Here is a 27,387-nt window from a genome sequence, read left to right on the forward strand (position 1 = left end):
CCTGGCCTCCGCCCTGGTGGCGTGGAGACCGTTGGGTTTGGCAAAGGAGCAGATGCTGAAGAAGAACAAACAGAGGGGAAATGCGGCCAAGAAGGCATGCGGAGGGCCAAACTGTCCACGCTCCGGGAATGTCAGTGTTTACACGCTCCTTCCCCTGGTCTAAGTAAAGAGACGCTTCTGTTTTGAACACGTTAGGTCACTAGGAGCCTCGAAGGATGAAACCCCCGGGAACCCAGCAGGCTGCCTTAGGAACGGCTTGCTGTGAGGCTGTGGTCTTTCCTCTCAGTGTAAAATAGTAGAAAAGAATAAGCGAATTCCTCCTCTGGGCCAGAATGAGAGCACCTCCCAGGTCTATGCTGCGACGGCCGCGTAGTAGATGCTCAATAAGTACGTGTGCACGGATGAAGAAAGAAATGCGAGAAACCTTGCCAACTTCAAAAAACGCATCTAGGTTCCTCTGTTCCTTCATGCTTTTTTTTTTTTTTAATCCATTTGTTCAACAGCCAGTAAGCAAAGTTGTGTCAGTCCCACGCCGGGTGGAGGTATAGGACGATACCTAACAGGTGGGCCTGCTCTCCAGAGGGTCCCGGCCTCGCGGACACGGCGGTCGGCGAGCACGGCGGAGCACGGGTGCCGCGGGGGGCCTGCGGGAAGGGCTGTCATCCTGGGGCCCAGCTGGCACTGCAGGTGCCTCTGCCCTTCGGGACGTGAGAACGATGAGGAGGAGCAGCTGCATGGGCCACCGCGGCCGAGGACGCTCCCTCGAGTTGCCCGGGAGCCGAGGGTGGATTTCTCTCCACTGCCCTCCCAGGCCAGGCCACAGCCAGCACTGCTGTCCCCCCTGGGCCCGGCCAGCTCTTCTTCTGGCCCCGGGACAGAAGCAGCTGGCCCAGGTGGAAGGAGGCCCCTCACGGCGGAAGGGACCTTGGGAGAAACGCGGGGTGCTCTGCAGGAACCACAGGCCGGCCTGGGCCCCTGCCCCCGGCCTCGCCGGTTCCAGCTCTGTGTGTCTGGGGGTGGGTGACTTGCCCTCTCTGAGCCTCTTTGCTCCCCGTGAAATGGTAACAGCAGCCAAGGGGGGTTGTTCTGCAGGAAAATCAACTTAATGCCTGTGAAGCGCTCAGCACAGGAATTGGCGACGCACGGCACTGGGCTAAGTTTTGGGAGAGGAGGGAGAGATGGGTTGAAAATAGAGCCTACTCTTCAGGAGCTGAAAGAAGACACTGTCACAAAAGCTATACATGCGAGGGAGCATAAATGTTCCATGGGGGAAAACACCCCAGATGAATGAAACCCCTTTAGTGTTGGTTATCTTTTAGGCAGGTGTGATGGTCAATTTTATGTGTCAAACATAAATTATTTGGTCAAACACCAGCCTAGGGGTTGCTGGGAGATCTTTTTTTAGATGAGATTAACACTTTAATCAGTAGATTTGGGGTAAAGCAGAGAGTTCCCTAGGCCTCAACCAGTCAGGGAAAGCCTCAAGAGCAGGCCAGGTAAGGTTCCCCCATATAGAAGAAATTCTTGAGACCATATTCTAGAACCCTACCCGACTTTCTGGCTGGCCTGCTGCCCTGCAGAATTTGGACTCAGGACATCATCAACTCTTACCAGAATTTCTAGCCTACCGGGGTTTTGAACTTGGTCCCCTCATCTGCATGAGTCGATTCCTTAAAATAAATTTGTGGACTTGTCTGTGCATATGTGTAAAACTGTATTTATGATATTTTTAAATATCTGACAGTGCTAAATCTTTAGAAATTTAGATGACGGCTTTTAAACAGTCACGTTTCCCTGGTAAATCAAGTCCCCTCTCCTCCAGGTAACTGTTTGGCAGCTTCTCCCTCCTCAAACCTACAAGAAATCCTCCCCTCACTTTCAGCTTGTGACCTCATTTCACAGTCGGGTGAGAACCGCCTCCTCTTCCCACTAACAAACCCAGGACCTGTGTGGAGACCCGCGAGGGAGTTTTTGCCTTCTCAGCTGATACAGAGGAATAAAGATTCCTGCTCTTCTCCAAAGCGAGGCCCTCTCCCGTGCTCCCTGGCCAACCATCGCACCCTACTCAAGCTCTTGCTCCTACAGCATGAATTTCTTCCTTGCTGGATCATTCCAATCAACGTATTAATATGCCTTAACATGACCCATTTAAATAGATTCCTTGGCCCCAGGCCCCTCTACTTCTCCATTTCTTTGTTTTCCTTTAGAGCTAAGAAATTATCTTTTTCACTCTATCCCCTCATCCTCCATTCTCTACACAACTCCCTCTTCCAACCAGACTTTCGTCCTCATCAACAAAGACTCTTAACGAGACCACCAGTGACGTCTGTTTTGTCAACTCCGGTGGTCAGTTCTCTGTCCCCGTCTTCTCGGTCCTCAGAACCACAGCCGTTAACCACTACCTCCATAAAACACATTCGTCCTTACGTTTCATGACGCCACAATATCCTGGTTGTCATCCTGCTTGAGTGGCTACTCCTTTTTTTTTTTCTTTTTTAATAGGGAAAGACTTAAATATGTAGAAAAGTAAACAGGATAATATAATGAATTCCCATGTTCTTATCACTTGGCTTCAACTCATGACCAATCTTGTTTGATTTATCTCCTACCCAGTTCCCCCTCCCAAATTATTTGCAAGTTCCAGAAGGATTATTTCACCCATAAGTATTTCTGTTTCTCTAAATAAGGACTTTTATATAACAACAAAACACAACCACATCATCATGGTCATGCCTAAAAAAATTAAAAATTCTTAATATCATCAAATATCAATGGCTACTCCCTTGTAGCTTCCTTTGCTGGCTCCCCTCCTCTGCCTGACCTCTGAATGTTGGCATCTCAGGCTGTGTCCTTTGTTCTTTTCTCTCTCTTTTTTTTAAATTTTTATTTATTCATGATAGTCACAGACAGAGAGAGAGAGAGGCAGAGACATAGGCAGAGGGAGAAACAGGCTCCATGCACCGGGAGCCCGACGTGGGATTCGATCCCGGGTCTCCAGGATCGCGCCCTGGGCCAAAGGCAGGCACCAAACTGCTGCGCCACCCAGGGATCCCCCTTTTCTCTTTTTCTTTTTTTTTTTTTATTTTTGTTTCTTTTCTCTTTTTTAAACTCCTTCCCTAGGTGATCTCACCCAATCATAGAGCTTTGAAGGGCAGCATATGTCTATGACTCTCCTGAGTCCCAGTTTTCTGTGGTTGATGGCTTAACTTAAAATTCTCATGAGAACATCAGTTTTGATGCGACAAAGCAAGATCTTTGATTCTTTCTCCACCCATATCTACCCCAAAACTTTCTCAATTCCAGCTTTACCTATCGTAATAAATGATACTACCATCTGTATTTTTTTTTGCTCAGTCAAGAATCTGGCAGTTATCTTTGATTTCTTGATTTCACTACTAACTCCTGTAGGGACTACTATTTAGCTCCAGTGTTCTCTCTTCTTGCGTAGTATAGAATCTTTACTGGGCACATGTGCACCCAGAATAAAGATGGAACTTCTCAGCTTCCTTTGCACCTAATGGTGGCCCTATGACTTGGTTCTGACCAATTGCATGTAAATGGGAATATCACAGGACCACTCTGTCTCTCCTTCATCACTTTCTCTATTTTGATGTCTTGAAGGCAGAGGCAGCTTTTGACCACAGGGAGGAGGGTCACACCCTAAGATACCCTAATAGTGAGCTGTTAGTATGTGTATCATTTAGGGTCCAGTCTGGAGGTAGAATTTAAACAGGCAAGGAGTAATGTAAGGAATTACTAACTATTTATAGGGGATTGGATACTAAAAGGGGATAAAAGAAAACTCTAAAGAATACCTGAGGGCTGAGCAAGAGTAGCCAAGGAAGGAAAAATTTGAAAAGGGGGGAGGGACTCAGAACTTGTTGGAAAAGGTGTGCCAAAGCCCACTAGAGGTGGAGAAGTTTGCTGGGTTACCTTAGGCTGGTTACCGTAGAGGAGATTCACAGCCAGTGGGCTGAAACTAGTGGGTGGGAAACTGTGAGCCCAAATTGGACATGGGATGCCCAAATGCATGCCACTGGAAGTTACTTTGTAGGAGCAAGAGGAAGAGAAAGAGAAAGAGAACCATAACCAAGAAGAGTAGCTCTTTCTTCCTAGCATATCCCTACAGTACCATCTACTGACAAAGCCAAGATCACACCAACCAGCAAAGGAAAAATGTTTGCAGAATCCAGCTCCAGTGCCACCAACAAGGCAATGAAGAATGGATTTGGAGTTGAGAAGCAAAATCTGTATGGTTTGCTAGGCTGCACAACTCAGACCAAGAGGCTTAAACAACAGACATATATTTTCTCAAGTCCTGGAGGCTAGAGTTCCAAGGTCAAGGAGTCAGCACATTTGCTTTCTCCTGAGGCCTCCCCTAGGCTTGCAGATGGTCCCCTTCTTGCTGCACATGTATCCCCTGGTGTCTCCTCTCGTGTAAAGACACCAGTTATATTGCATTAGAGCTCCACGCTTATGACTTCCTTTAACCATAATGACCTCTATAGAGGTCAGTTATAGTCATATTGGGGCCTAGGGCTTCAACATATGAATCTGGGGAGAACACAGTTTGGTCCAAAATTCTCCATCATTTGGAGCCCCAAATTTATGTCTTTCTCACATGCAAAATACATCGCTCCCATCCTAGCAGCCTCCCATGGTTTTAACCCATTTAAGCATTAACTCCAAGTTCAGAGCCTGCTCTAAAGGGCACCTCAGTCCGGCGTGAGACCCAATGTATGACGCGTTCTGCAGCAAAACTCCTCTCCACTGTGACCCCGTGAAGCTAGGCGAGGTATGTGCTCCTGAAACACAGTGGTGGGACAGACACAGGATGCCCTTTTCCATCCTGAAGGGGAGAAATTGGAGAGAAGGAGGGAAGAATTGATAACTGGCACAGTGGCTGCACCAGCCCTGGGTCTCCTACGAAGACTTTGACTTCAGAGAAAAAGAACGTCCCGTCCTATTCTTTTGGATACAGCAGAACCTAATCTGAACTAAACCAAAACAAACCATAAAAAAATGGTAAAATTTGTCAGCAAATCGTATTGGCTCTACCTCTGAAACACAGCTCCTCATCACCTCTGTGCTACCCTAGTCTGACGCACTATGATCCCTCAGCTGGTGCGATGGTTAATGTTATGTGTCTTCTTGACTGGGCTGAAGGATGCCTAACTATGGGATTAAACATCATTTCTCCACGTGTCTGTGAGAGTACTTCCGGGAGAGGTTAGCATTTGAATTGGTGGATCTGAGTAAAGATGACCCTCCTCAGTGCGGGTGAACATCATCTGAGGCCTGAACTGAATACTGATCATCTCCCCATTCTGCGCACCTGGTTCTCAGGCCTTTGGACTTGGACTGGGATCCACGTCTCCCAGTAGACCTATTGCTTCTGTGGTTCTCAGGCTTTCAGACAACACCCCAGCTCGCCTGGGCCTCCGGCTTGCAGACTGCAGATCATGGGACTCCTCAGACTTTATAATGGGGTGAACCAAGTCCTTCTAATAAATATCGTTATATTATATATGATATCTCTCTATAAATCTCTTCATATATCTCCACCCCATTGGTTGTGTTTCCCTGGAGAACCCCAACCAATGCAGCTGGGTTATAGTAACAACCTCTGTCCTGACCTTCCTGTTGCCACTCTGGCTCACTATAATCCATTCTCCACCCAACAGCCGAGTGATCTTCCCATTGCATAAATCTGATCATTCCACCTCCTTACATAAACTCTTTAAACATAGTGATTGGCATAAAATCCAAAGCCCTTCAAGGTCTTACATAATCCAACCTGTGCTCGTCACTCCAAATCTATTTCCTTCAACTCTGTTCTTCTGGCACTATTCTCTGGCCGTACAGGGTGCTTTTGGCCTTTGAACACTTCACGTTCCTTTTTACCACAGGGGCTTTGCTGCCTGGAACCCTTTCTCTAGATTTCCATATAACTGTTTTCTTCTCAACCCTCGGGGGTCACAGTTTCTGGAGTGAGCCTGGCCCTTTCCTTGTTTGGAGACATCCTCCCTTCTTCCTGGAATTCCTTCCCTCTTCATTCCAGCCCCACAGCCTCGATGCCAACATCAGCAAGCAATGCCTCATCCCCTGGCAATGCTGCCCTGGGTACAGCTGTACAGGAAGGAAATGTATTCATGACTGAAGTGAACTTCGCGGGCCACTGCTACATGCGAGGCTTGAGCTAGGTAATAAAGGTCTACAGAGGGCAGCCCCGGTGGCACAGCGGTTTGGCGCCGCCTGCAGCCTGGGGTGTGATCCTGGAGACCTGGGATCGAGTCCCACGTCGGGCTCCCTGCGTGGAGCCTCCTTCTCCCTCTGCCTGTCTCTGCCTCTCTCTCTCTCTCTCTCTCTCTCTGTGTCTATGAATAAATAAAATCTTTAAAAAAAAAAAAAAGGTCTACAGAAATGACTTCAGAGCTGATCGCTGACCTTAGAAAGAGGACAACAGAGAAGAAAGAGAGGGGACCTGAAACCATGGCCCGGCTACTAAGAGATGGGCGTTTTTGCCAGCTACTTAACAAGCATGGCCTTACTTGTTTCAAGAGCCCAGTGAAAGAGGTGTTTCTGGCCTCATCTCACGAACAAGGAAGCTGAGCCGCAGCGCAGTGCAGCAACCTGGCCGAAGGTCACATGGCTAGAAAGTGGTAGATGTGGTCTCAATCCCAGTGTCTCTGAGTTCAAAGGCCAGTAGGGGTGCACGTGGAAAGCATGCGGCCCAGGGGTCTGGCACACAGTGAGCGCCTCACGCTCATTGCTGCAGCAGCCGCCAGAACTACCCAACACACACACATGAAGCAAAACCCGAAGCCTTCACTACGGGGCCCTTCGTTCCCACTGCTCCTGCTCCGGCAGCCTCCTTCCTGCAGATGCACCAAGTCTATTCTTGTCTCCAGGCCTTTGTACTTGCTTCCACTTCTGGCTGGAACACGCTTCCCCCATGTTCTCCAGTGGCTTACTCCCCCTTAGTACCCAAGCCTTTGCTCTCCCCCCGCCTTGGAAACGCTTCCCAGAGCATCCAGGAGTCCCACGTGCTGTCAGCCCCTTACCCAAGTTTATTTTTCTTCCTACCACTTTTTGGTCTTGATACCATGTTATAGATCTGCTGACTTGTTTGTTCATCTATTTGTCTGTGGATCGGCTTATATTCTACAAGAAAGTAAGCCCCATGTGGACAGAAGCTTTCTGGGTTTCCCCAGAACTAAGAATATTGCTCTGCTCATAGTAAGTGCTCAGTAAATCGTGTTTCAGTAAATAAATGTAACAAATGTATTAAAATGCAATGCTTTGTAATTGTGAGTTAAGTATTACCCTACTGTGAGAAAAATTATTACCTGGTGTTATAATCATCTGGAGGAGACCTGTCTAATCATGGGTGCTCGCGTGGCTGCCCCAACTTTGAGGAATGGGTAGCGCTAGAGGAGTGATGGCAATGCCTCGACGCTGCTTGGGAAGGTCCCAGGGGAACTGGGGGAGGAGAGGACCCTGAAGGGAGCCCACCAGGGCCTAGAGCCCGAAGGTACCTAGACCTCATCCGGTGGAGAGAAGTCATCATTTTGTAGCCGAGGAAACAGAAACTTCAGCAGACCCCCTGACCCACCCAATGAGGCAGAATGGAGACTAGAACCTGCGCCTTGGCATTTTCACTTAGGTTTTCCTTTTGTTTGCAAAGGGCCTGTTAGATTGCAGGACTCAGTTTTACACAACTGACTCCAATTGGCCTAAAAGTAATCCCATGCTCCTTGCCAGAGATTGGCTTAGAAACTCAGGCCCAAGCCAATCAGCACAAGGTGTTCATTCAAACAGCCACAGGTACTAGTCACACGTGGACAGGTGATAAAATCTCAGGTTCATGAGATGGCAGAGGGAGTTGTTCACCGGATCCTGGGAAAGCTTCCTCACTCTCCACAGAGGACCGCAGGGAGAGATCCGGAATATTGTCCTGGGTGGCTGTGAGACCTCCTGTTCTCGACGTCATGATACCAGCCTGAGGATGAATCTGACATCTGGAAGGAGAAAAAGCCAAAAGAATCTCAGAGAAATGGGACAAGAACACTGATTGAATCGTGTTTGGTCCCACCAACCTCTGGTCTTTTTCAGTAACGTGAGTTACTGAATCTCTATATTGTTTAAGCCACTTTGAATTGGGTTTTTTAACTTAAAAAAAAAAAAAAAAAGTATCTGATAGGCTCAGTGGCCTCACCTGCAAAACAGATATAATAATGTCTACTTTATGAAATTATTATGATCATTAAGTTAATGTATATGACATTCTTATAATTGTATAATGTCACAACATAAACTCAAGCCAAATGTTATTATTATTCTTATTACTGCCCGGTATTTTAACAAAATGAAAAAAAAAACAATTATGGAGTTGAATCGGAGGCATCGAGGGGTGAGGGATATCCAATAATTCCGGGTTAAAATGTAAGCTGTTATTTTCATATCTCTGTCTTTGTCTCTATTTTTAGTATCATTTTACCAACTTCTCCCTATTTCTCCCACTTCCCCACTCCCAGTCCCTAGCAACCAATTTCCTACTCTGCTTCTTTGAGTCCAAAGAAGGGGGTGGCGGGTGGGGAGGAGACTGATAAATTAGAAGCCTGGCAGGAGCTTTGAAAGTATGCAGGTAAACCCCTCTTTCAGGAAAATACAGAGATGGGCCACGTTGCCTGCTCTCTGGGCACTGAGCCCGGGGGTGAGGGGGTAGCCGTGGTGAGTGCTGACGTGGCCCTTCCCAACTACCTCTTTGTTTGCTCTAGTTTAGCGGGTCTCAGACACAAGCCCGTTGGACTTCAGAGTGACGTAGTTCAAGAACCAGCTCCTGTCCTGGGAGTCTTAACAGCTGGGGCCCTGGATGTGGAATCCAAACCCTTCACTCTTCCCGGAAAAGCAGAGTTATGACTTCCCTGCTTCTTGTATGGTGTGTGTTGAGAACAGTCTGTGGTGAGCGTGTGTGTCTCAGCCTTTCCTAACCCATCTTGATGAGGATATTTTCTCATTCCTCCCATGTGTACAGGTCACTCGGCTGGTTTCTAGATCTCTCCGAGGGACCTTCCGTGAGTAACTGTACATTCAGTGTATCCACAGAAGAGGGCGCTCAGAAGCCTTCGAGGCTGCCATCTTGGTAGCTTCCAATTCCCCTTGAAAACTTTGACTTTTTCCATTCACTCAAGTTGGAGGGTAAGCATCTCATTTGCTGACGAAGATGGACGGAAAACCTTCATTATTATTTTTTTTTATTCATTGAATTACATATTGAGGAACAAGACAAGAAAGAGTGTTGGATGGGAGTGATAAAGAAATCCTTACCCAGTTCCATCAAGCCCGGAGATCAATTGAAATATTACATCTTGCCAATAGACTCGGAAGCTGTCCCTTCCAGCCCCTCTCTTTTCTACTCCTCTTCCTTTCCAACCCTTCTTACCTTCAGTATAGCTGTCAACTCCCCTAGTTTTATTCATGAATGAGGCACAGTGCACGTAGGCTTCTCTTATAGAATCCTTAACAACACCATAAGCCACAGATTTGGCTAAGTTGGAGAACCGAAGCCCCGGGTATGTGTGTACAGGGTGGTTTATCTGAAAAGGAAGGCGAGACAAACTGTCACGATTACAGAAAGTCAAGACAGAAGGAAACTTATGAGCTGGTTACCTCCCCTTCTCCCACAGCACAAACCCCCTTAGTGCTCCCTCACATTTGTTGACCAGTCTAGGGCCAAATGCTTCCAGGGTGGCATTTCAATCTTTCCAGGAGCCTGAAAATAGCACTTACCGTCCACAAATATTTTCCCAGCATTCAATCTTATTTTCTTTCCTCGATCTTATATCCCTAATCCAGAAGTTCTTAGGCCTTTTCATTTATTCCAAGATCTCCTAAGGCCTCACAGAACCTCTGGTTCTACCACCAGGCAAATGAAAAACCACCAGCAAAGTTCATGTGGCCGGGCCAGCAACCCATCATGAGTGGGTCTGGAATCCTTCAGGAATCACTGATTGGCCTGAGGCACAAAACATAGAGGACAGTGCCTTATCCCATTCACACCCTTCCTCTGTTCACATCCTTCATGGTCTCCGAACACAGACCTGAAGACTTCCTCCCCAGGGGCCCATTAGGATAGAAATGAGAGTCCTGGAGCAATTTTTCATATTTCCAAAAAGCTAATGGAAAGTATAACACTCACTTGGGCCTCAGAAGATAAAACATCCTTCACCTCCCTGAACAAGTAAGGTTAATGGTTGGCCATGAACTCTGTGGATATTGTGTGGGCTAGCGGCTTCCGCAATTCCAACACCAACTCAACAGCTCTCTCTGTGCTGTTCTTATCCTTATGTGATACAAGTTTCACCGAGCCCTGTTCCCACCTATTAATACAGGGCCACGATCCTGAGTAAAGGGCCCCCTTTATCTCCTGATTCCCGGGGGGATGTCTAACAGAGATTTAAGTCTCATCAGCTGCCATTTCCAGTCTCTCTCTTTTTTTTTTTTATTAAAGGTTTTGTTTATTTATTCATGAGAGACACACAGAGAGAGGCAGAGACGCAGGCAGAGGGAGAAGCAGGGTCCCTGCGGGGAGCCAATGTGGGACTAGATCCCAGGACCCCGGGGTCACTCCCTGAGCCCAAGGCAGACGCTCAACCACTGAGCCCCCCAGGTGCCCCCATTTCCAGTCTCTTCATCTGCCCGGGATCCCTTTGCTGGTCAGGGCCAGCTGCCCCCGTGGGCACTTCCACTTCAGAAACCCTACCAGGCGCTGGGGGCTCTGAGGAGCTGAGCAGCGTGGTGGGCTTTGGCACAGACACAGGGAACGTGTCCGTCTCCACACGCTATTAGAGAGATACCAGAGGACACTGCTCAGACCCCGCATCTGAACGTCTTTCAAGGTTGGCCCCCAGTGTCCACCTCCCAGCCAGCCCTGCCTTCATCAGACTCAGACACAGGAGGCACAGGCCCCGGGCCACCCAACACCATGGTGGGGCTTCGGTCTCGTTCCCTAGGACACAGTCTTTGTGGCAGGGGCAGGCCTACCTCCCTGGTCCCCAGGGCAGTTCTCTCTGGGGAGGCTCGCTGAGCCCCCTTGCAAATGAGCCCAGTAGGGGCCTGTCCCCCCAGGCCTCCGAGCACACCGGGTGCGGGCCGGGCCACCACCACGTGTGCATCGCCCTGTACAGGCTGCTCCTGTTGCTCTTGTCACAACAAAACTGAGGGGAGGGGGCAGACTAAGGGGTCTTCCCAAGGCTCCACGGCGAGGCCTTGGTTAATTTGTAAAATACGTCGGTTCATTACTTTAGACGGCTTCGGAGTAGAAGGTTCGTGAGAACTAGAGGCTTGAGACACTGAAGCACGGGTGGGAAGGGAGCCAGCTGGGTGTCCGCAACCCGGCGGAGAACGTCCCCAGCGGCAGGGCCGGGCCCAGGCCGTGCTCGGAGCCGCCGTGAGGACCGTCGCCCCCTCCCGTCCAGCACGAGACCCCTGCTCCAGGGCTGGAGGCCGGTGGCCCGCCTTCGAGCCCAGCTCCCCAGGCCGACCCCAAGGGGGAAGCGATGGCCTGCAGGCCGCCAGGGTCTGCTCGGATGTGGTGGCTCGGAGAACAGAGCCCGGCCCTCGGTCCCCCTCGGTAGGAGGCCGACGAACCGCAGGTGAGCCCCCCCAACACACACACACACACACACACACACACGAAACAAGAATGCTCAAGGCCAAGGCGAGGTGGCCCATTCAGAATCCTCCCCTCCCAGCGGCTCGGACACGTTGACTGCGAAGGACGAAAGCCGCCTTCCGAGCTCGCAGAGGGGGCCGCCGTCGGGGGGCTGCCGTCGGGGGGCCGCCGGGGGGCTGGGGCGCCCCCTGGGAAGGCCGCACGCCGGCTTCGGGGGAGGCAAAGGGCCAAGGGAACCAGGCCGCGTCTCAGGACGGCCCGGCCGGCCTCTGCGGCCGCCACCCCGGGGCCCGTTGCTGCTGGACACGGGCCTGCCCCACGGCCACGGCCACCGAGGAGCCACCCGGGAGCCTCCGGGCTGCCCTCGCTTGTGTCTGCCCCTCGCTGCCAACTCGCAGCCTGGAGGAGCCCACGGTGGGCCCACGCCCCCCCGGGGCTGTGGAGGGCCGGGAAGAAGCACCCCTGTGTTCCAGCCGGCCGGGGAGAGGCCGTGCTGATGCCCAGCAAACGCAGCCAAGTGGGGGGGGGTCTCCTGGGATGGGGCCTCAGTGGGCTCGGGCCACCGCCGCTCTGGCAGCCCCACAAGCTGGGGGCCGAAGCCACCGCTCCTGTCCCCTCAGCCCCGGAAGCTGGCTGCCCAAGAGCCAAGGCGGACAGGCCCGCTTTCTCCTGAGGCCTCCGGCCTTGGCTCTGCGGTGTCCTCAGTGGTCTCTCTCGGGTGACCGGCCCCCCTCGCTGTCCCTTTGTGCGTCCAAATCTCCCTTTTTGAAAGTCAAAAGCGTTGGGACACACCCCCAAGTTCTCCTTGTAACTTAGTCACCTCTTTCTTATGGGCCTTCTCGGCCTACACCACCTTCTGAGGTCCTGAGGGCGAGGGCTTCGGCATAGGGCGGGGGGGGGGGGGGGGACAATTTAGCCCAGGACACTCTCTCAGATGGAAGAGGGAGGTCCCCCCCCCCCCCCCCGCGAGTACACACCGCCACGCCGCGTGTGTGCTCCAATACAGGAGGGTTCACCTAGTGGGAAGGCTCCAGCCGAAGCCCGCAGCGAGCAAGTGCGATCGCGCGGCAGGCGGCGTAGGCCCCGGCCTCTTAGTCCCGGCGGCCGGCAGGAGGGGGAGCGCCCCGGGTCGCCCCCGGCCTGCACCCCACCGCGGCTTCGGCCCTAACGCTTGGAGACACTGTGTTCTAGGCCCTAGTCAAGTAGGAAGACGCGCTTGCTGCGGGTGGCGGGGGCTGGTCCCCGCGCCTCAGTGGCTCTGCCTGCGTCTCACAAAGGTGGCAGGGCCCCCTAGGCCTGTCTCCCGACCTGGGAACACAAGGCTAATATGTTGACCCTTATGTTTAAAATCTGCACAGTGGACTCTGGAAAGACTTCCCAGGACTTCCTGCGGGCGGGGTGGGGCGGTGGTTCAAGCTCTTCCTGGCTGTCTTCTCATGGGAAAGTAGGGACCACAGCAGGTCTCCTGAGGCGGCCTGAAGATGGGACGGGCCGGCCTTCCGAGTGGCACGCACTAACTTGGCGCTTACGAGCATTATAATTTCAGGAATGGGAAAAGAGGTCCTCCGACCTCCCTTTGGGCTTTATCTCATCCTTGGGTGTGAACCTTCAACCAGAGAACTTATTCCCCACCATCCCTTTGCGTACCCCAATTTTTTGCCAGAGTTTAAGTGATTCACACAAGTATTTTCAACCCGTGCACGCTTCTCTGGCTCCAGGGCCAGGTTCTGAAGCTGTCACGATCTGGCTGGTGAATAAATTTGCGCGTAAACGTTGAGTTGCTGCAACCAAGTAGTCAACTCCTGGCCCAAGGAAAGGGGAGGACAGAGCCTTGCTCCTTTCAGAGAGGAGCGCACGGAGGGGCCCACCGTGCCCAGGGAAGGGCTACGCAGAGCATTTCAGGCCTCCTTGCAGAGCAACGTTTTGTGTCTTCCCTGACAGGAGAGAGGGATCGGAGGCCCCGGAGCAAGAAGCTGAAGGGAAAAGGACGCACATCCTTGCTACGTGAATATTCCAGAAAGGCAAATAATTAGGCCACGTTGGTTGGCATGGAAGCTGCCAGTCGGCCCCTCGCCCATGAGGGAAGGAAACCCCCAAGACCACAAAATACAAAGTCATCCAGGAGAAGCCATCACATGCCGCCCGAGGCCTAGGGGGTCAGCTGAGGAGAAGCCAGCGAGGCCTGGCACCGGCCTCCACCACACAACAGGCAGCCGTCCACGTTCAAATCCACATTGCATGGCGGAGAGAACCGTGTGTGGTAGGGTCTTCGTTTGGCTTTGTGTGTCTTCGTCCTCCAAGACCTCAGTAAGGTGGAGTCAGGCAAGTCCACGGCCAGGGGCTCCAGGAGGTGTGGACACACCAAAGGCCGGGGGAGGAGTCGTCTCACCGTCTGTCCCCAAGGATACAGCGTCTGGGGACTCCTCACGGTGAGAAAAGTCTCTGCCTTTTCAACATTACGTTAGGGGGGCACCTGGGGGGCTCAGCTGGTTAAGGGTCTGACTCTTGATTTCAGCTCAGCTCCTGATCTCAGGGTTGGGAGATCGAGCCCTGCATCGGACCTGTGCCGGGCGTGGAGCCTGCTTACGGTTCTCTCTTCCTCTCCCTCTGCCCCTCCCCGCTCTGCTTTCTCTCTCTCTCTCTCTCTCCAAAAGGAAAAAAAAAATGTTTTTAAATAGGTGGGATCCCTACTTACCTATTTAACTTATCCTTGTAGACCTCCAAGGAAATGACTAGTCCTCAAGGTCTTAATCATCTTCTCTGGGACTTTTGAGATTTGCCCTTTATTCCATTTGCTTTCCTTAGAAACCTGCCTTGGTGTCCAGCTTGGGAAGTGGACAAAAATTCTCCATTTTGGAGCCTGGCTGATTAGCTTTGGGAGAGAAACATAGCTTTGGCACCTGATGCCACAACCTTGGTTCCAGCCATGATTCCTTTTTTGTTATTTATTGACGTGGATGAAAGGTGATAGAAGAAAGAAAAAAAATTGAGCTTCAGAGAAGGTAACAGTAGCGTCTGCCTGGAATGCTCTTCTCACTGCGGACGTGACTTTTTTTCCTCATCCTTTAAACCTCAGTTTAAATATCACCTGCCCCGAGAGCCTCCCCAGTCACCAGTCTACCGTGCATACCCCCTGTTGAGGGAGGACCAGAAGGCAAGCTGCGGACCAAGCAGACGCACCACGACCCTCCCCGGCCCCACGTGGGATAAGTGGGACGTTCCTCAGGCACTCCTGGCTGCCCTAAGCATTTTTATCAATAACCCAGCTTCCAGAAGGAAATGTAGATGCAATTATTTTTTTTTTTAATTTTTATTTATTTATGATAGTCACACAGAGAAAGAGAGAGAGAGAGAGGCAGAGACACAAGCAGAGGGAGAAGCAGGCTCCATGCACCAGGAGCCTGATGTGGGATTCGATCCCGGGTCTCCAGGATCGCGCCCTGGGCCAAAGGCAGGCGCCAAACCGCTGCGCCACCCAGGGATCCCTGTAGATGCAATTAAATGTCCTTATAACCTGCAGCCCATTGACAGATACTCTACCGGGCAGAGAGTCCGGTTCCTCCAGGAAGCTCCCAACTGTCTTAGTGTCAATGCCTTGCTAGAAGGAAAACCCCCTTAGGCTGACAATGGCAAGGCCTCTAGGATCTTGTGAGTCCACTTTACCATATGAAAATCCTTTTGAAGCCTCCCTTTTCCTTCCCTCCCCCAACTCCCAGGGGTCTAATCAGCCTCCCCTCCCAGGCCTGGGAAAGCTGCTCTTCCTGCCCATGGGTCCTGTCCTTGGGCTTTAATAAAACCACCATTTTGCACCCAGACATCTCAAGAATTCTTTCTTGGTCTTCGGCTCTGGACCTCACCCCACCCCGCCTCCCCTAGATTCCCAAACTACGTCACCCCTGTGACAGGTAACGGCTGGGCCATGGTCCCCAGATGCGGTCCAACACGACTCTGGGTGTTCTCCTGAGGGTGCTTCTGGATGAGATTTACATTTAAATCCAGAGGCTTTGAGTAAAGCACGTTGTCCTCCCTGAAGCGGGTGGGCCTCACCCAGTCAGTGAAAGGGCCGGAGGAGAACCCTAGGCAGGCCACCCCCCACACCACCACCCTGAGCAAGTGGACGGGGCCCGCGGACAGACGTGGGTCTTCACTCGCAGCGTCCGCTGTCTCCGCCCGACGGCAGACTGCCTTGGAACACCGACTGTAGCTGCCGGACTTCAGAGTCCAGACTGCTGGGCTCCCCCGTCAGACGGTGGGCTCACCGGGCCTTCCCAGCTGAGCCAGTTCCTTAAAATAACTCCGTCTCCATACAAACATTTGCCTCTCTGGAGAACCCGGACACGCCACACACGTACACATCATTACCCTTTCCTGGGCCTCGGTTCATGACCTTCCGAGGCTCGCTGTCATGTGCAGCCAGTCTCCTCATTGTCTCACCTGTTCCTGTCGCGTCTCTACTGACCGTAAATCCCGTGAGGCCGGCAGATGTGCCCTCTTTTCCCCCCGGCTTCTGAGAAGCACTGGGCACGCAGCAGACGCTAGTAAATCTTGGTTAAATGACCGCCTGGCTAAGGGTCTCCAACAGACGGTGGGCTAGGGGCTCTCCTGTGTGCAAACCACAGTTCTAACGGGGGTGAGCATATTGTGTTAAAAACGCTCACAAGCACAGTCAGACACCCCCTCGGAGGGCTAGAAGCGCACACCCAAAAAACCCAGATGATAATAAGATTTGGCAAGGATGGGGAAAAATAAGAACTCTCGTACTTGGCTGGCAGGAATGACCCAGCTACTGTGAAAAACAGTTTCGTAATCCCTTGGCACGTTATCGGTTGAGTTACCCTGTGACCTGAGAACTTCACTTCACTTTCAGAAGTGAAGAGAAAGTGAAGAGAAATGAAAATGTCCTCAGTAAAACTTCTGCACCAATCTTCACGGCAACATTATTCTTAATGGTCAAAAGCTGGAAATCACCCAAATGTCCATCAGCTGATGAAGGGACAAGCCAAATGTAGGATGTCCGTACGGTAGGGTATTACCCAGCAATTAAAAGGGATGAAGTACTAAATACATGCGACAGTGCAGGTGAACCTCGAAAATATTTTGCTAGTGAAGGAAACCAGACCCATGAGGCCACTTATTGTATGTTGTCCATGTTGCCCCTAATAGGCAAAGCCAGGGAGACAGAAAGTGGATTAGTGGTTGCCAGGAGCTGGGGGGAAGGGGAAATGGGGAGTGACTGCTCCTGAATGTGAGGATTCTTTTACGAGTGATAAAAGTGTTCTGGAATTAGTGATGATGGTTGCACAACCTTGCATACGTACTAAAGGCTACTGAATTTATGTTGGCTCATTGAATCTAAATTTAAACAAATAATAAAGGCCACTGAATTATATGCACTTCTAAGTGGCATACAGATGATACATTTTAATTATTTATATATACGTATCTTAAGATCTAATTTATTCATGAGACAGAGAGAAATGCAGAGACACAGGTAGAGGGAGAAGCAGGCTCCCTGAGGGGAGCCCGATGTGGAACTCGATCCCGGGATCCCGGGGTCACGCCCTGAGCCAAAGGTGGATGCTCAGCCACCCAGGTGCTCCTTCTTTTTTTTTTAATGCAAAAAAAAAGAAAATGCAATCCAGAAGTGAGCTCTCATGGGCTAGCCGTGGTGCAGAGTGCAGCCTCCAGGGGAGCAGCGTATGCAGCATTCCAGCCACTGCCTTGAATAACCTGCACTGTGTGAGCAAGAACATCTCTAAGGGAGGGTTATATTTATAATCATAAGGATAGTAATATTAATACTGTTCCTTATTTTTTTGGCATATAAATATGCTTCTAGGTGATTTATCGTTCTTAAAACTCACTTGGCCATTATTTAAGAACCTGGAGGCATAGCCCCTTTCAAAACCATATGTCAGAAACCACCATTTAGTATGTGCAGGGTCCAAGACGGCTTGTATGAAATGATACACTTCTGGCTGCCATAAAAAATAGAGTAAAGCTCCCCATGTGTCAACTTCCCGGAGGAGCGCTGAAGACCGTCATTCATCACGAGTTCAGTCTCAACCACCAAAGCCAGGTCCCCTTCTTGTCGCCACCCTCTCAGCCGCATGCTCGGTCTACTTCTGGTTTCTCTTCCTGCTGCTGATACCTCTCCATGGTAGCACGTCTGTTGTTTGGGGGGCATTGAGTGGGAGGCACTCTCCTGGACGCTGTGGTAACCCACAAAAGAAGCCATCAGCAGCTCACACTCCAGAGTTACCTGCCTACTGTCGGGGAGATCCTCTGAAGGGGGAGAGGGTAACTCTGCAGAGAATGTGCTAGACCACATCTCACACCCACACAGGAGGCCTCATATGCTTGGGGTGTCTGCTCCTTTTCACTGAGAATTTCAGAAGAAAGTACAGCAGCGCATTGGAGCCCCTTCCACCCCTGGGAAAACCAAGCGCAAAATCCCTCCCGAAGGAGAGCAAAGGTTAGCCTGCCAAGCCTACGGCGACTTCTGAGCACGCGCTCATAAAGTCTCTTTTTGCCCGATCGAGAACAAACAGCACCTGGTCGGAAGACTATGTTCTTTAAAGATAAAAATCAGTCAACTCTGCAGCCCTTCACTTCCTAAAAATGAAAAGTAGGCACTAAAACCCCATTTTGAATGCTATTCTGGAGCAATCCCTGGAAGCCCAAGGTTTATCAAGTACACTAATCTGGGGTGATCTTCTGACCTGTGAGCAGGACTGTGGGTACCAGGAATAGTATATGGGAGGACCCACCACATTTGGAGGAAGCTTCCCACCAAAAGAAATGAGTAGAAATAAATCTAGTTTACTACATCAGTCCCTCCCCTCGGTCCTCTGATGATGATGAACAGCTCGCTGCAGGAAGGGCAGTGGGAGTCAGCGTAGTCGGTTCAAAAGCATGAATATGGGAGATTCTGAGTGTGGTAACAAAGCAACAGACATAAGGGGCCAGTGAGTCAGTAATGTTTATATTAGAAATCGAATTCTCAGGATGTGTGGGCGGCTCAGTTGGTTAAGTGACTGACTTTTGATTTCAGCTCAGGTCATGATCTCAGGGTTATGGGATTGAGCCTGCATGGAGCCCCACGCTTGGCATGGAGTTGGCTTGACATTCTCTCTCTCCCTCTCTCACTGCTCCCCCCCCCCTAATAAATAAATAAATCTTTGAAAAAAAGAAAAGAAGAAAGAAATTGAATTTTTGGCCCAATGGGCCTAATCAACAGGTGCCTCCTGAACTGAAGCCCTGAATCTGATCACCAGGAAACATCAGCCAAACTCAAACTGGGGACAGTCTACAAACTCACTGGCTTCAACTTCCAAAAAAAAAAAATCGATGTCACCAAATCCAAAGACAGACTCAGGAACAGTTGTAGGTTAAAAGGAGACTAAAGAAATGTGACAAACGCCTTGGATTTTCTTTTGATATTTTGAAGTATATATATTGGGCCAGTTGACAAAATATTTATAAGGTTTGTAGATTAAATAATAATATTTTATCCATGTTAATCTCCTAGTTTTGATAATTGTCCTGTGGTTTTGTGGGAAAACTCCTTGAGTTGAGAAAATATACACTGAAATATTTAAGAATGAAGAGACACCTTGTCTGTGTCTTATTCTTAAATGATCCAGAAAAATAATGAGAGAGAAAGAAAAAAGAGGAGGTTTACTTCATGAACAAAATCATGATTCTGCTAGCAGGGAAGATAGGGAAAATGGATGTTGGACCTCACAATAAGCACACAGAGCTTAATGAGGTAGGCTGTTGTTGCTGAAAAATAATTTGGGTAAATTCTACCCTAAACTATTAAAACATGCAATTATATGGAACAGAACATCAAGCAAAAATTTTCCCATGTCCTAGAATCAACCAGAGGCATTAAGCACCCGGCATTCAGAGAGTTGCCATCAGTTGGGGTTATCTTTCCACCTCCGGGCCTATGAGAGGCACCAGTTCAGAGCCAACCATACTTTGCTGCCCCACCCCGCCCCACACCCAGTGACTATAAGAAAAAGTTTAAGAGGTAAAGGAGTCTTCGACTTTTTGACTAATACCGTGCTGATGAAAAGAAGCCATTTCCTTCTGTTCTCTAAAACCAAAGATAAGAACCCAAGAGAAGCAGCTACAAAGGTTCAGGAAGACTACAAGAGGGGCAGGATTGTATTTTACTCCCTGGTTGAACATCCGCTTATCTAATTGTGGTCTACTCTGCCCCTTTTAGTTGAGCAAGAAGAAGAGAAACTTCAGGATAATGGCAAGATGGAGAGGGCTCTCGCCTGTGGAATAGCTTGTACACCATTTGACAAGACAAAGATGTGTATGTCTCCAACAGGTCAAACAGACTCCAGTGAAAATAACTAGATGTGAGTCACATTTCTGATACCAGATCAAAGATAGTTAACCTGAAGGAGATAATAATTCCAGGATCAAGGGGTATGGGATGGAGCATCTTTGGTATGGACAGGCGCAGTGAGATGGGGGGAAAGGAGAAGCTAGGACAATTTACAAAACCACGTAGTCTGGAATTTTCCCTATTAAATCAAATCTGATCTTGTGAGGGGCATCAAACCTGTGCTCAATCACATTCATACAAACCACATTTAACCCCATAAGCCCTGAGAACCAAGACAGGTCTAGTTAGTACTAGGAAGACGAAGGAAAAAAAGCTTAGAACAACTTTTGAGGTAGAAGTTTGGAAATGAATAGGAATGAGCTTAAATATCAAAATGAGACTGTTCTAAAACAAGATGCCTAATGAATTATAAAAATCGGTGGCTCAGTGGTTGAGCCTTTGGCTCAGATCATGATCCCGGGATCCTGGGATCGAGTCCCGCATCGGGCTTCCCGCAGGGAGCCTGCTTCTCCCTCTGCCTGTGTCTCTGACCCTCTCTCTCTCTCTCTCTCTGTGTGTGTGTCTCTCATGAATAAATAAAATCTTAAAAAACCAGAATTATAAAATTCTACAAAGATATCAATAAAGAGTAAGCTACCCATTGGTAAAGTTTGACAAGGCCGGTTGGACAAAATTATCAGAAAAAAATTTTAAAACATTTTCTGTTTTAATCACATGAGTTTAGACTCTTAAGTAAACTGGCTATATATAGAAACTAAAAAAAGATAAAACATTGGTCTTGAGTCATAATCTGTGCAGATGTACCTCACACCCTTCCCTTCCATCAGCCCTGTCCTTGCGGTTAACCAACCAGCAGACTCTTCCAGTTGCTATGTTAACAGAAGGACAGCCAACTTTCCTAGGAAATTTCAAGGGAGTGAAGTCATAAAATCAACATCAAGAGGCCCCTGAAGATGTGTTCCCCAGGGTCTGTTACTGTCAAGTCTCTTACTGTTCAGCAATTGGTCAGTGAGCTGATGCCAAAGCTGACCTTCTGTCCACTGTGAGACATGATCCCTGTGACCCCACTTTCAGGAAGCCACCATATTATTCCAAGTCTATTCTTGGGGGAAAGAAGAAAAGAAGGAAGGAAAAGATAAGTTAAATATAGGAATAGTCAGAATATTATTTCATTTGCCTTGGGCCTCCTTATCTAAATTTGGTGGGGTGGTTGACACAAGTCTTGACATATTTTCTGGTTACAATTCTAGTTACCATTATACTTATTATTTCCAAGGAAGACACCACATAGGACAGAGGATGGAAGGAAGGAGAGGGCCTGGGTTCGAAGGCCAGCAATCCCATCCATTAGCATTAGGACCATGGGAAAATTACTTTTTCTGTGTATCAATGGCCTTATCACAAAAAGGTTGTATATACCCCCACTGAATTGTCATGAGGCTTCGAAACATTGTCTTGTGTGAAACCCTGAGCACAGTGTCTGGCACATCATAAATACTTAATAAATTTTGGCTGCTGTTATCATAATAATTATAATTATTATCACCTTAAAAAGTATAGGGGCACAGAGTGGGAGTAGGAAGGAGTGGAGGGAATGGAGGAACTGGCCACTATCTAGCCTCCCCACCAGAGGTCCTGGAGTTGATGGAGAGCAAAGACAAGGTCCAGCCTGCCCCACGACCGGGGTTCAGGGGTGGGTAGACCAGAAGGTGCCTGATGAACTCTCATGCTGCATTTTATTGGCTCCGGAGAACATGGAGACATGCGCTAGGCCAAGAGACTCTGGCTTGGCCTGCAGTTCAGACATTGCCTGGGAGGTTGTAGAAACACCTAGAGGACAGGCAGGCAGTGTGGGCAGGCTGGAGACTGCCACCCCTTTCTGGTTATCTGGGTCTGGGCAGCCATCATCGTCTCCAGCTGGAAGGTGATGGGCCTTGGTGTGACAGCTTAGTAACTGTCAGAACTCCTTTCTGGGCACAAAGTTATTTCACCTCACCCATGGGAAATCCCGACACACTGTCAGAAATGAGGGCTCAGTGCTTGAAGGGGTCCCGACGGGCTCAGTCTGTAGAGCATACTACTCTGGATATCAGGGTCATGAGTTCAAGCCTCATGTTGGGCATAGAGCTTACTTATTAAAAAAAAAAAGTAAAAATGAGGGATTAGGGGTAAGCAAAAGTTAAGAATAGGAAATTGGAGGTAATTTGAGAAATGTATTCCAGAGAAGTGCTTTCCTTGGACGGCTCTACAAAAGGCACAGACGCTTGGGAAGTTAACTAACACGGTGCTCAACATCTCCAAATCCACTCTCGGGCAAACGTGGGTATGAATCTCTACCGTGCCCCTTGGAAGCTGGATACCTCAGAGCTATCTATCCACCTTAAAATTGGGTTTTCCCCCATTGTAATCGAAGCTGTGGACGGTACCAAGCAATCTCAAAGGGTTATTTTAAGTCATGAATGAAAGAACTTATAAAATAAATCTGGCAGGTAGTTGGAGCTCAGTGTTACCTATTTTCGTAAGTGACCGAGTTTCTTTGTCATATTCCTTTCCTACAAAAGATAAGTGACTGAGGATTTTGCCAAGAAGCCTGGCAAATGCTTTACTCTTTCACAGCCTTTTTCAGCTCAGGATAACCTCCAGGTTTCCAGCTAAAGCTTTCATGTAAATATTTTCCCAGTACAATGTCGACAGAATGGCCAAGATAAGGAGTTCACCACCCAGATGCCCGTGATTCCCAATTATATCTCCGGCATAGGCCTCTCCCTGAACTACTATGGATTTTATTATTCAATTTCCCACTCAATATTTTTACCGGATGTCTGGAAGACGTCTTAAATTATACATGCTCAAAATCAAACACCTGATCTTCATACAGAAGTCTGCTCTTCCCGCAGCCTTTGCCACTTCAATTAATGACATCTGTAATCTTCCAAGTGCTCATATGAAAAAGCTTGAGACATCCTTGATGCCTCGCCTTTTGATTTCCAATAGATCAGAAATAATGTTCACTCTGCTTTCAAAATATACCCCGAGACAGACCACCTCTCACTAGTCTTCTAATACAACTTAGATCCAAGCTAAAAATATCTCTTACCCGTGTTGCTGCCATTGCTCCTTAGCTGGACTTCTTGCTTCCACCCTTGATTCTTTTGGGAGTTGAACTGTGTCCCCAGAAAAGAGATATTAAAGTCCTAACTTCGGTATCTGTAAATGTGACCTTATTTGGATATAAGGTCTTTGCAAACAAATTCCTTCCTTGCTCCTTCCTAGCTCCTGGTGGCAGCATCCATCCTGACATTGTTGGCTTGAAGCTGAAATGCTCCAATCTCTGCCTCCATCTCCACACAGCCTCCTCCTGTGCGTGGCTTTTTGTGTGTTAAATCTCCCTCTCCTTTCTCTTATTAGGATGCCAGTCATTGGGTTTGTGTCCCACCTCAAGTCTGAGCTGATGTCATCTCTAGATCTTTAACTTAATTACATCTGCAGAGACCCTATTTCCACATAAAGTCACATTGGCAGGTACCAGGGGTTAGGACGTGGACCTATCTTTTGGAGGATGACACCAGTCAACCTGCTACAGTCACTGAGAAGTGGAAAGGCCGGAACTCAAGCTCAATTCTGATGACAGCATTCCAATTCCATATTGCCGTCCCTAGTGATCCCAAAGGAATTCACATAAGCCACTCCAGACTTGTAACTGGCTTGAGAACAAGTGTCTCTTCAGTCATCTTCTTTTCCTAAGAGAAAAGTTTTATTTTAACTTTCCCACAATGTATCTGGAGTCAGATGGAATGTAGTCTCTGAATCTTTAGGAGAGTTTCTTGGGAAGTATGTGGAAGATTAGTCCAATGCTAAGCATGTTTGGCACCGTCTGTCTTCCTACTAGATGTTGGAGGTGTTCTGAGACAGAGTCCCAGTGCGCACTACAACAGAGCTTCTAGCAGCAGCACTTAGGCAAACATTACATTTGTAAAGATGCTCCTACAAGAAGAGGGTGATTTAGACCTGTCTGTAATGTTTGAATTTTTTAACAATAAGAATGCATTTGGGTTCTGTGTAGCAAAGGATTGTTTCAGCACATCTGGGTTGTCTAAACATGTATATTTCCCAAAAATATTTGGCCCTTATTCAAGTTCTAGGAGATAACCTCTAGGTCATTGGAATATCCTACTTAATAAAATTATCTTTGTTTACCTAGGTTTCTTGGGCTATACCAGACACTTATGCTAACAATGTGACTTATTGAGGGCCTTGGGCCATATGGTATCCCCTTGATCTCTGGAGGGCCTGGGTTAGGTCAACAACATGCTCAGTCATCCATGCATGTGTAATCGAACTCCAATAAAATCTCTGGACTCCAAGGCTCAATGAGCTTCCCTTGTTGGTAATACTTTGTGTGTATTGCCACACATCGCTGCCGGAAGAAGTAAGCACACCCCACTGGGATAGGACAACCGGAAGCTTGTGCTAGGTCCCTCCTAGACTCTACCCCAAAAGCCTTTTTTCTATTGTTGATTTTCATCTGTATCCTTTCATTACAATACACGCCAAACACAGGAACCATTGCTTAATAAAACTCCATAATTTTTTAAACAGTGCATGGGTCCTTCGACATTCAGTTCTGGCAAACTCCTGTTGAATTATAAACCCCAACACAGTACGGATTGTGCCTTTCTACATTCATCTTTACTCCCACCTACCCACAATACTCATATGGAGCTTTGCATGTACTAGGTGTTCAGCAGAACAAATGGGGCTGACATTGAAGTCTGAGACCAGATTGGAAAATCTCCTATAATCGGAGCTGACTCATAGGCCATTGGTGAGCTCTGCTATGAATTTTTCTGAATGGAATTCAATTCACACAATGACGATCACCCAAGGTTCAGTGATGGGAGCCCCATTTGATGGTTTTGAATGATAAACTCACCTAAGATGGCTTTCTTCCTTGAATCCTCTGTTCCCTGTCCCTGTGGCTTGGCAGACAGTGCTTAAAGCTTGGGCAAGTCTGGCATGTTTGAACTGATCCCAAGGTGGTAGGGAACACACACTCCCTCTTCCCTTCTCTATCAACCAGGAATCTGTTTGCAATGGACAGTATTTGAGTTTCAGCTCCTACAATTTCTGACACATTTAACACTGCTATGCTATTATTATAAATGGGCAGTCTCCCTGAATTGAGAGGTTTGGTGGGAAGGCAATCCTGAGACTGAGCAACTTCTTTCAACTGCAGCCTTGAAAAAGATGCCATGACTCCACAAGAAGAGCAGCAAGGTCCTCAACAGGTTTATTCTACAATTAAAATTTTAGTGGACTCCCAGGTTGGCCAAAATCTTAGTCTAAGCAGAAATAAAGCTTGTTGAATTGCTGCAAATGTTAAGGTCTACTAAATTGTCTAGAACCAGCATCTCTTCAGAGGTTTCTGTTTTGTTTGCTTTGAGATAGAATAAAATCTTCTCAACACATAATGTCAAGGAGCAAGTTCATGGACAAACTGGCCAGTGTGCACTCAAACAGACAGTGGAAGGACTTAATGTAGGATTGAGGCTTTACTCCGCTGCCATCCAGAAATAGCTGAATACTCTGCACTGCTTGCTTTTGTTCAATGCATCTGTTTGTTCATCTGTTTGTTTGTTTTTTGTTGGTTTTGTGTGTGTGTGTGTGTGTGTGTGTACCAAAATCTGGACCAGCAAAGTTTTTTGGGCAAAAATTTAAAACAAGCCAAAATGGGTAGACCAACTGATTTTTTGACAAGGATGTCAAGGGAATTAAATGGGGGAAAGAAAAATCTTTCTACCCTATTGTGCTGGGGCAACTGGATGTCCATAAGCAGAAAAATGGAGTTAGACCCTTATTTCACACCATCACTAGCAAAAACTACCTCAAATGATTAAAGGCCTAAATGTAAGCCTTAAAACTATGAAAGTTTTAGAGGGAAACATAGGATTAATCTTTGTGATCTTGGATTAGGCAGTGGTTTGTTAAATATGACACCAAAGTACACATGACAAAATAAAAATAGATTAAAAAACAAGATATAGTCAAAATTAAGACTATTGTGCATCAAAGGACATCAAGTAAAAGTAAAAAGACAGCCTACAGAATGAGAAAAATATTTACAGATCATGTATCTGATAAGGGACTTGTATGTATAATACAAAAAGAACCCATACAACTCAAAAAAAAATACATGAGCCAATTTTACAATAGGAAAGGGACCTGAATAGGCATTTCTCCAAAGAAGATATCAAATGGCCAGTAAACACATGACATATTTTCAACATCATTAGCCATCAGAGAAATACAAATCAAAGCCGCAATAAGACAGCACTTCACATCCACTAGGATGGCTATATTCAACAAGTCAGATAATAAGTGCTAGTAAGTATACAGAGAAATTGGAGCCCTTGTACCCTGCTGATGGGGTGTAAAGTGGTGCAGCTGCTTTGGAAAATAGTCTGACAATTCCTCAAATGTTTAAACATAGAGTTACCAATTATCTAATACTTCTATTCCTAGGTATATATCCAAGATACATGAAAACATACATCTTACGGTCAGTTTGGGCTGCTGTAACAAAAATACCATTGATTGGATGACTTAAACAACAGACATGTTTATTTCTTATGGTTCTGGAGGCTGGAAGTCTGAGATCAGGATGCCAGCATGTCTGGGTTCTAGTGAGAACCTCCTTCCTTGTGTTCAATTGGCACTTTCTTGTTATCTCTCCACATAGTGGAGAAAGAGAGACAGACAGAGAGAGCCTGCACTGGAGTTTCTTTTTCTTTCTTTTTTTTTAAGATTTTATTTATTTATTCATAGAAATGCAGAGAGAGAGAGAGGCAGAGACACAGGCAGAGGGAGAAGCAGGCTCCATGCAGAGAGCCTGACATGGGACCCGATCCAGGGTCTCCAGGATCATGCCCCGGGCTGCAGGTGGCACTAAACCGCTGCGCCACCGGGGCTGCCCGAGTTTCTTCTTCTTATAAGGGCACTACTCCCATTCATTAGGGCTCTACCCTCATAACCTAATCACCTCCCAAAGGCCTCACCCCCTAACACCATCATATTGGGAGTTCAGGCCTCAACATATGACTGTAGAGGAACACAAACATTCAGCCCATAACAATGTACATCCACATAAAAATTTGGACACAAATATTGATAGCAGCATCATTCATGATGGCCAAAAGGTTAAAAAAAAAACCACCCAAATTCATCAATTGATAAATAAATAAAATGTGGTATATCCATACAATGGAATGTTATTTGGCAGTTAAAAAAACATGAAGTACTAATATATGCTATTCTACATGGACGGATTTCAAAAACATGCTGG

At 47.9% G+C, this 27,387-nt stretch overlaps 1 long non-coding RNA gene across 1 annotated transcript; it reads right to left on the reverse strand.

The window, feature by feature from the left end:
* Nucleotides 1-1,636: 1,636 nt before the first annotated feature.
* Nucleotides 1,637-23,787, reverse strand: LOC112933939 (uncharacterized). The gene is made up of 3 exons (XR_003237779.2): nucleotides 23,143-23,787; nucleotides 9,446-9,599; nucleotides 1,637-8,021 (listed from the first exon to the last, which is right to left on the reverse strand). It is a non-coding gene; the product is annotated as an uncharacterized lncRNA (long non-coding RNA).
* Between the last annotated feature and the right edge of the window lie 3,600 nt (nucleotides 23,788-27,387).

This window comes from Vulpes vulpes, chromosome 6 (assembly GCF_048418805.1).
Source record: "Vulpes vulpes isolate BD-2025 chromosome 6, VulVul3, whole genome shotgun sequence".
In the NCBI taxonomy this organism is placed as follows: Eukaryota; Metazoa; Chordata; class Mammalia; order Carnivora; family Canidae; genus Vulpes; species Vulpes vulpes.